Source organism: Ptiloglossa arizonensis, chromosome 14, assembly GCF_051014685.1.
Source record: "Ptiloglossa arizonensis isolate GNS036 chromosome 14, iyPtiAriz1_principal, whole genome shotgun sequence".
NCBI classification, from domain to species: domain Eukaryota; kingdom Metazoa; phylum Arthropoda; class Insecta; order Hymenoptera; family Colletidae; genus Ptiloglossa; species Ptiloglossa arizonensis.
This window is the reverse complement of record NC_135061.1, coordinates 2,361,559-2,370,784: the sequence shown is the minus strand read 5'-3', so window position 1 is coordinate 2,370,784 and position 9,226 is coordinate 2,361,559.

Genomic DNA, 9,226 nt, shown 5'->3' with positions numbered 1-9,226 from the left:
GACAAAGGCAGAGCTTGTACCAACCGTATTAATAGAGAAACAAGATCGCTCGGTTAAGAGAATTTTCGAACAATTTCGAAAGAAACTTTCCCTCTTTTCGAAACGTATATAATACGATATTAACCTGTCGAATTGAAATAATAGCTACGTGTCTAGTATCAACGCGGATTCTACCGTAAAATACCGGATTCTATCTAAAACTATTCGTTTTATTCGTTGTATAAAATTTCCTGAAATAAAAATTCCAAAATAACCATTTCTACGAAAAGATTGATCGGTTAAGAGACTTTTTGAACAATTTCAAAAGAAACTTTCCCTCTTTTCGAAACGTATATAATACGATATTAAAGTATCGAATTGAAGCAATAGCTATGTGTCTACTATTAACGAGGTAGAATAGTTTCATTCGTTGTATAAAATTTCTTGAAATAAAAATTCCAAAATAACCATTTCTACGAAAAGATTGATAGGTTAAGAGAATTTTTGAACAATTTCAAAAGAAACTCTCCCTCTTTTCGAAACGTATATAATACGATATTAAACTATCGAATTGAAGCAATAGCTACGTGTCTACTATTAACGAGGTAGAATAGTTTTATTCGTTGTACAAAATTTCCTGAAATAAAAATTCCAAAATAACCATTTCTACGAAAAGATTGATAGGTTAAGAGAATTTTCGAACAATTTCGAAAGAAACTTTCCCTCTTTTCGAAACGTATATAATACGATATTAAACTATCGAATTGAAGCAATAGCTATGTGTCTACTATTAACGAGGTGGAACAGTTTTATTCGTTGTATAAAATTTTCTGAAATAAAAATTCCAAAATAACCATTTCTACGAAAAGATTGATCAGTTAAGAGAATTTTCGAACAATTTCAAAAGATACTCTCAAGCTATGTGTCTATTATTAACGAGGTGGAATACTCTTATTCGTTGTATAAAATTTTCCTGAAATAAAAATTCCAAAATAACCATTTCTACGGAAATTTTATTAGAAAAATTCCGAAATACGAGAGTGGTTTTTATTAAAGTTTCCAACGATATGAATTTTGTACCGTAAAAATACTACAAGGACGGATATTGTTCTAAACAAAGAGTACAAGCTCTGAGATTATTTTTCGAAAAGAAGTTATTTTTATTTCCGATCCTTTTTGCGAGACGAATCTACCGTGTGAGAAATTTCATTGCATCGTTCGATTTAACCGGACAATCTTTGACGTTATCGCGTGAAAAGTAACGTCCGAATGAAAAATTCCCAACATCGTCCAAATTGGAAAGCCCCTGGCTGTGAATAAAAAAAAAAAGAAAAAATATATTGCAAGCATGCTGCGACCGAATAAAAACACCGAGTCGATTATAATTACGCGGGGAACATGCAAGAGTGTCGCGTGAAGTAAGTCACGAGGAACAGCTGCACGATATTTCTGTTCTAATTACGGAGAAACTTCGAGCAATTTAGCAAACGTCCATCCAGAAAAAAGTTCCCTCGATAAGACGTATCTAACCTGAACACTTACCGAGTCAAAGCTCGATACCGAAATTAACCACAAAATGCGATCGTAACGAAAATTTTCGCAAACGATTAAGATGAATCCTACTACTCTGAACATTTAAAGAAACTGATCTTTTTCTTTGTATTTTCGCAAAGTTTTAGGTGTTGAGAACATGTTTCTCAATTATTAGAACAGCTCAGAAATAAAGTCAGAAAGTTCAATGGATACACAGGTTAGATAAGACGTATTTAACCTGAACACTTACCGAATCAAAGCTCGATACTGAAATTAATAATAAAATGCGATCACAACGAAAATTTTCGCGAAAGATTGAAAGGAATCCTACTACTCTGAACATTTAAAGAAACTGATCTTTTTCTTTGTATTTTTGCAAAGTTTTAAGCATTGAAAACATGTTTCTCAATTATTAGAACAGCTCAGAAATAAAGTCAGAGAGCTCAATGGATACAGAGTTTTTGATGCGACACAAACGTGAATCGATTTATTTTTTCATATTTTTATTTGTATCTGCGGATGTAATTAAACTAATCACTGATTTATAAAAATGAACTCTGTCAGAGTATCAATAATTTACACGAATGGAAAGGTCACGTGTCGCGATGTACGAGACCGTTTTTCATAAAACTACTTTTTCCAGGTGTGTAAATAGTAAATGAATCTTAATGCACGATGCCTGAAATCGCTCGTTGTATATTTAAAACAATGTTTCGTTCTATTCTGTAAACTTGCAATATTTTTCTTCGAAGGTTCGTCGTTTAAAAAGTCCTCGATATATTTTTTCCTTAGTGGTCCTGATCATTGTGAACTGAACGCTCTTTGAAAAAATCGGTGAATTTGTTACAAAATATTTTTAATTTACATTTATTTTCAAAAATTGTTTACACGTGCCATAGACTCACCACCTATGGTTTATATCGTAAGCCGAGTCTCTGTACAGTTTTTCGATTAAAACTAAGCACAGTAATGAGCATGGAAAAATTGGAAAATTCATACGCGTAACAAAAAATAAACATTTCTCAATTTTTTAGTATACTTTCGTGGAAATATTATTAATAAATTGGCGAAGTTCGCTCGGTGAAAATGAGTTCAAACACGGCCTTATTCCGGCTACTTTCGATTGGATACACGTCATTGGAAGTGTTTCAAAATTGATTCGTGTAGCGTATAATTAAAAATAGTTTCACAATAAGCTCGTTTTTCGATCGATTTTCATCGGGAGAAATCTCGACAATTTATTAATGTCACTCGACCCAAGATACAATAACGTACACGTATAAAAATATTATTTTGCATCGGTGAATGAAATTTTATCCCTCTGACGTATCTTATCGCACTCGCTTGGGACAACAGTGACAAATATGACTCGTTTGCTTCTAACCGAGCAACATACAAACGAAGATTACACTTTTTTCTTTGGAAATGATATTTCTTCTATAGCAAGAGTCCTCCTCTGGAACCATAACTTTCTTCGCGTGTGACTATGTACCGTGAATTTAGTAAGGAGTACGTGGAAGGAATTTGATAAAGGTTGCAATAGTGCATACAGTGCATACAGTGCAGCGGTAATAAGATACGAAACGAACGAAAATTAAAAAACGCTTTTAATAATGCAATTTTTAATCATTCTACACTGTACATCGGTACGGAACAAATTTTTTTTAAATTGTTCTTTTTTAAATTGTTCTTCCTAGACCCTACGTACAAATTGGTTAGTTAAAATAAGCAGGAAATCGTCTACTGAAATAATTTTATCACTTAGACCAGAGACTAATTGCAGCTACGTTGCAGTAGCAGCAAAAATTATAATATACCCGCCTTACGTGTTGGCTAGAGAACGTTCTACAAAAACAATTATACGGTAAGTTACACACTCCGTCTTCGAGACTATTTCATTGATAACGTGACTCTTTTGTGATGTTAAACTTCCTTTATTGAATAAACTTAACAAGGAACGTATAGAAGACAATCGATAAATGTTTACTCAGATTTGTTCAGTTACACGGACAAATTCGTCAAGAATTTCATCCGAAATGGTAAAAGTATGATGTGTGTATCTCGAGATCGAGGTGTAAAAATCATAAAATTGAAAAAATTGTTCGGTTCGAAGCAACAAGTGTTATGGACGACAGGTAGGTAATTTCTTTCGAGATAGCAATTTTCGATATTTTCGCGGGGCGCCTAAGCTTTTTCGACCGGAGTCTGCAAAAGAAGGAAAAATACGAAAAAATACTGTTTTATAGAATATTTTTATAACTCAAACAGAGGATGCACTGAAGCGTGTTCAACTAAACTGTATGCCAGGTTATGTACCAACCCTTCTAACTAAATATTTTCTTTCCAACTCAACCTTTCCTTACGCCATCTGGACCCTACGTCACTGTATCCGGATTTATGTACTGAAACAGTGTCCTACACTTTGCCTCTCCTGGCCTCGATTTTACACAAAAGTCCTCGAAAATTCAAACATCCTACCGTTTAACTTCGTATCGTTTACAATTATACAATTTCGTTGGGGCATTTGAAGACGAAACGTATTCGAAAGAAACTTATTTCAAAAAGTGAGCAGATGAAAATGTTAATTATTATTATTGTAGGTTAAGAATAAATATAATTAAAAACAACTTGTTCTAACTAACCACTTGTTCTGGAATAGTACGATCTTCGTATAGTTTCCTCTGGAACGATAAACATTCGTCCCTTCGAGGTGAAGAATATTGATGTCACAGTTTAAAAATATTTAAGGACCTCATCGTGGAAAGCAACGGAAATATTTTGAGCACATCGTGCGAACCACTACTAACGAGCACACGTGCACATTGCATACCATGCATAATTCAGAAAATTATAATAAAGAAAAAAAAGAAAAAAAAAAAAGATAGGAGCAAGTGGGTGAAATATCTACATGCTAATTATTATACGTCATCTAATTAGAATGTATGTGTACTTTTTCATTGTAACCGTCTACACAATGAGAAATTATACAAAGAAGAAATTCCATAATTACGACATCAAACGCAGCGAAAAATTATACACGGAATTATAAACTTCGAAGGTTCACCAAGCCTGGTCGTCGTGTTGAAAAGCAAAGGGAAATTCCATTCGATAGAAATGTGTGATATTTCGATTCCACGACACCGTAACGAATCATACTCGGAAACAGAAATCGTGTAACGATCAAGCGAGATCTGAGATCGATACGCGTTTCGCGATTCTGTGAATATTGTCGTTAGATAGGGGACGATGGTGGTAATGTTGGAACAGAATCCTCCAATTTTCGAGCAATTAAACACCGGTAATGTTCTTCCCGTTTATGGCGGTAAGATGGAATTCTACGGAACGACCATCACCTGAAACCGAGTGGGGGCAAAATTCTTTGGGCGATAAAATTTAAATAGAGTGCAAAGAAAAAGAGGAGATAAGGAGACGAACGAGAAAGTGACAAAGTAGAAAGGAACATTATGAAAATATTAAATTGTCGAAATGCGGTTATCAGAGTGGGGGAACGATAAAATTTAAATAGAGTGCAAAGAAAAAGAGGAGATAAGGAGTCGAACGAGAAAAAAAGAAAGTAGAAAGGAACATTATGAAAATATTAAATTGTCGAAACATAATTATCAAACAGAGTGCGGGAACAATTTTTTAGACGATAAAATTTAAATAGAGTGCAAAAAAAAAAGAGATAAGGCGTCGAACGAGAAAAAAACAAAGTAGAAAGAAACATTATGAAAATATTAAATTGTCGAAACACAATTATGAAACAGAGTGCGGGAACAATTTTTTAGACGATAAAATTTAAATAGAGTGCAAAAAAAATAGAGATAAGGAGTCGAACGAGAAAAAAACAAAGTAGAAAGAAACATTATGAAAATATTATATTAAATTGTCGAAACACAATTATGAAACAGAGTGCGGGAACAATTTTTTAGACGATAAAATTTAAATAGAGTGCAAAGAAAAAGAAGAGATAAGGAGTCGAACGAGAAAGTGACAAAGTAGAAAGAAACATTATGAAAATATTAAATTGTCGAAACACAATTATGAAACAGAGTGCGGGAACAATTTTTTAGACGATAAAATTTAAATAGAGTGCAAAGAAAAAGAAGAGATAAGGAGTCGAACGAGAAAGTGACAAAGTAGAAAGGAATATTATAAAAATATTAAATTGTCGAAATGCAATTGTCAGAGTGGGGGAAAATTTTTTGAACGATAAAATTTAAATATAGTGCAAAGAAAAAAAAGAGATAAGGAGTCGAACGAGAAAAAGACAAACTAGAAAGGAATATTATAAAAATATAAAATTGTCGAAATGCAATTGTCAGAGTGGGGGAAAATTTTTTGAACGATAAAATTTAAATACAGTGCAAAGAAAAAAAAGAGATAAGTAGTCGAACAAGAAAAAGACAAACTAGAAAGGAATATTATAAAAATATAAAATTGTCGAAATGCAATTGTCAGAGTGAGGGAAAAACTTTTTGAACGATAAAATTTAAATACAGTGCCAAGAAAAAGAAGAGATAAGACCTATAAAACGAGAAAATGACGGTAGAAAGGAACATTACAAAAATATTGAATTATCGAAACACTTTTAGCACAATTATTTAATACAGGAAATAATTGCTTCAACTACTTCAGTTATTATGCTCAAGTATCCTCCATTAGCTATTACACATTCGTGCCAACGAATAATAAGCTTCCCGATTTATAGTTCAAAGAACTGCTATTTTCTTGAATTCGTAAATTTAACCCTTGCTTAATTTTCTCTGAAATTTGCTCGGCGACACAGAGCTTCTTCTTCTTGCTTATGGTCTAACAGACGCCAGCCAGGCGAATATAACGTTGAATTCACGATTGCAGCGAATTTTGTCCGCGGACCGATGTGACTGAAAGGCAGTGACTTTTAGTTGAAATTACTTCTGCGTTGACGATAAATGCAAAAGTCACTGGTCGAGAATTTTACAATTTGAGATAACAATTTTTGGCACACTTCTCAGAGTAAAATGTAACTTATCGAAGAACTTATCAACATGGAATCATATTGAATATGTATTCTAGAATCGGTTGCATTTCTCAAAATTCGATGCAACGATGCATTATTCGTTATACGTACGTACTTATAGAATACAAAAATGCAATAATATGCATTGTCTTTGGTTTCGTTTCACGAAATATCTATAAAAGATTGAATTCGAATCTATTCAAGAGCTACTGCTTTCATTTCTCAAAATACTAAGAGCAGCGCCATTCGATGTAAAAATATTTAATAGAAAATATCGCAAGAATACTCGATATCAATTTTCAATTCCAATAATTTTGCCATGAATATTTGATTCGTAGGACCGACATGATCAATGACCTCCAGCGAGCAGATAATTTGATCGTGATTGCAGGAATATCTGAATTTTAATTATCAGAAATATTGATCCGAAACACGAGGTACAGTATAGTACAGGTAAACTCGGAATATCCATTTAAGAAAATTTATAGAAAATTTCTTTTCCGGTCAACGTAACAATTTAATTCAGAAATCGTTTGTTAATAGCGTCGAGTATTCAATTTTGTTCGATTATGAAAACAAGTTATCGCGCTGATTGTAATTTTAAGAAAATCGTTTCTTTGCATTATTTCTCCATTAAATGGTTAACATTTGTGTTATTTTTACCGTAGGAAAGGATGATTAATGCTAGAAAAGCGTGTGTTCTATAACATTATCGAATTCTCGCATCTCCTGCGAGGTTGAATAATGAAACTTCCACTGTCACTTTCTGTTTCTGCTTTTTTGTTATCGAACCAATTTACAAAATTGATGAAGCGAGTAAGTATTTACGTAGTTAGTGTATAAAAGTAAATTGGAAACGAAGAAAATTCGAGCAGACTTGAAATTAATAAACGGAAAAAATTCGGTTCGTCTCGGTAATAAAGCGAATAACTCGAAACACTCGAGTAGTCGATTTACAATTAATTTAAATATTCGTAGCCGTGTGAAGCTCGACTCGTTTTTTTCGAGTGTTCGAACAGCTCCAGCCTCCACAAACCGCCATTCCGAAGAGCCCTTAACGAATTACATTTGTTGTTGAAAATTAAAACGATACGCGTCAAATATACACTGCTGGCATAAACATTTGAGAAGGTTAATTATAACCTCTCCCGGCCGATGGAAAAAGATTTTACCAATAAAGCTACTATTAAATCGAAGTATGTGCACAATTCTACTGGATTTCAATCTCAGGATATAACATTTCTTTGAAGGTAGATATAAAAAACACTTTACTTTGAGGTAAATATTTTACAACTCGATGGAATTCACATTGTAATCTGTGTTAACGTTCGATTTCACGATAATACCGTTTCCAATCTAGAATTATAAATATTTCTCTGTAAACTTTTTCTAGAAAATTTCTCTCCTAAAATAATATTCGAAATATTTGAAATATTTGAAGTATTATTTTATGAGATTTGAAGTAATATTTGAAATATTATTTTAGGAGATTTGAAGTAATATTTGAAATATTATTTTATGAGATTTGAAGTAATATTTGAAATATTTGAAATATTATTTTATGAGATTTGAAGTAATATTTGATATATTTGAAATATTTTTTTATGAGATTTGAAGTAATATTTGAAATATTTGAAATTAGGAGATTTGAAGTAATATTTGAAATATTTGAAATTAGGAGATTTGAAGTAATATTTGAAATATTTGAAATATTATTTTATGAGATTTGAAGTAATATTTGAAATATTATTTTATGAGATTTGAAGTAATATTTGAAATATTATTTTATGAGATTTGAAGTAATATTTGAAATATTACTTTATGAGATTTGAAGTAATATTTGAAATATTTGAAATATTATTTTATGAGATTTGAAGTAATATTTGATATATTTGAAATATTATTTTAGGAGATTTGAATTAATATTTGAAATATTATTTTATGAGTTTTGAAATATTATTTTACCGTTGTAATCCTCTGTCAAAGTAAAACTACCTAAAGTTGAAGTTCAAAGAAATTGGAGGACTATGTTTGCAAGCATACATCGTTCAACTTTACAAATGTGCAATCTCGTATCATCGTCCATAAAAGTACGATCTTTAACAGTAGATATTGGTACGAAATGGTCGCATAATACCTTTTCGTTTTTCAGATGATGGTCCAAAGGACATTTCGTATCTTTCATTCTTCGAACGATAACGAAATTCTACTATGAAGTATAATGTACGCGACGACGTAACGGGATAAGAGATAAATAAGTGAGATAAAATGCACAAGAATAAACCTGTCGCCGGTTCCACGATAAATTTCCTAACAACGAGACAGCTTAAAAATGCAACGAATACGAGAAACGTACACACAGCAGTACCCAAACGTTAAAATAAAACGATTACGTGGAAACAGATTATAAGTAAGGACGCATCAAAGAGCGTTATATCGTAGCATGCGCAACAAAAACGGGGGTAGGTGCGGCAAGGGGGAGGGGAAATTTTAAAGGGAGTTTTCGTTCAAAGACTGTTGAAACTAACGGACTTGTAATTCCACAGGCGCTGTTGCTTGTAAAATAAAAACTTCGCAGGACATAACCGTACTACAGTGGCACGTCTAGGTGGCACCACGCCACTGCATACAGAGTGTTCTAAAATATATATTGCGTTCTCTCGACGAAACAATTACAATAAATAACAAATGTGAAATTTTCCACGAGCCAGC